This window comes from Poecilia latipinna, unplaced genomic scaffold, assembly GCF_001443285.1.
Source record: "Poecilia latipinna isolate Pla-1442-1.1 unplaced genomic scaffold, P_latipinna-1.0 Scaffold7355, whole genome shotgun sequence".
NCBI classification, from domain to species: Eukaryota; Metazoa; Chordata; class Actinopteri; order Cyprinodontiformes; family Poeciliidae; genus Poecilia; species Poecilia latipinna.
The window spans coordinates 1144-1982 of NW_015119971.1; the positions used below are offsets into that span (position 1 = coordinate 1144).

General features: G+C 36.7%; 1 long non-coding RNA gene across 1 annotated transcript; it reads right to left on the minus strand.

Moving 5' to 3' along the window:
• Nucleotides 1-200: 200 nt before the first annotated feature.
• Nucleotides 201-632, minus strand: LOC106944205 (uncharacterized). The gene is made up of 2 exons (XR_001424152.1): nucleotides 545-632; nucleotides 201-343 (listed from the first exon to the last, which is right to left on the minus strand). It is a non-coding gene; the product is annotated as an uncharacterized LOC106944205 (long non-coding RNA).
• Nucleotides 633-839: the final 207 nt, after the last annotated feature.

An 839-nucleotide genomic window follows, 5' to 3' on the forward strand; every position in this document is an offset into this window, starting at 1 on the left:
GAACAAGCTGTTGCCTTGTATTCACCTCTCTGGACTCTGAGGAAGTATTTGGTTTCTTGTGTTGTCTTGATACCAGAAAACACAGTGGTGCAGTTTTTCTGATTTATGTTTCCAACAATATTTATTTCATGGTTATTAACTCCCTGACTGATGTCAAAAATACTCTTAGTACTTGGAATCCATGCAGCAGAGGGTGTTCCTCCATTGTTAAATTTGTTTTCTCTTTGTTGAAATGTGAAGCTACATGGGACATGCAAACACGATCCACTCAGTGCTTCAATGGGATTTGGTGTTTTAATGACAAAGTCAGCTGTATGACCACCACATCGCTCAGCATTAACACCTGTAAAAACAGACTGTAGATGAACATAATGTGGAGCAAAATCTGTCAGCAGAGAAAGTTCATGATCAACAAACTGCAGTTCAGCTGCATCATGTTACTTATAGAGCATTTCAGCGAAGTCAGAATCAAAAGATTTAGACTAAAGTGATTCATGTGATGTCTCACATTCTCCAAATGAAAGGAAGCAAACAAACATCTCACCTGGAAGAAAGAAGACACTCAGTAACATGTTGACTGTCAACATGTTCTCAGACAGAGTCGCCATCAGACTCTGATGAGTCAGTAAACAAAACTGAATACCAAATAACAAACAGAAGAAACATTTTGAATCAAACTTTGAAAATAAGAGTATATAGATATTTTTTAGCAGACTGTGCTAAACAGATTTTAAGCTGGAAAAGTTAAATGAAGTTTAATTTTCTTACCAAATTACTTGACTTCCAATATAAGATCTTGTGGTGAATCGGGTCAATTTCACACAGCAGGAGATCAAACA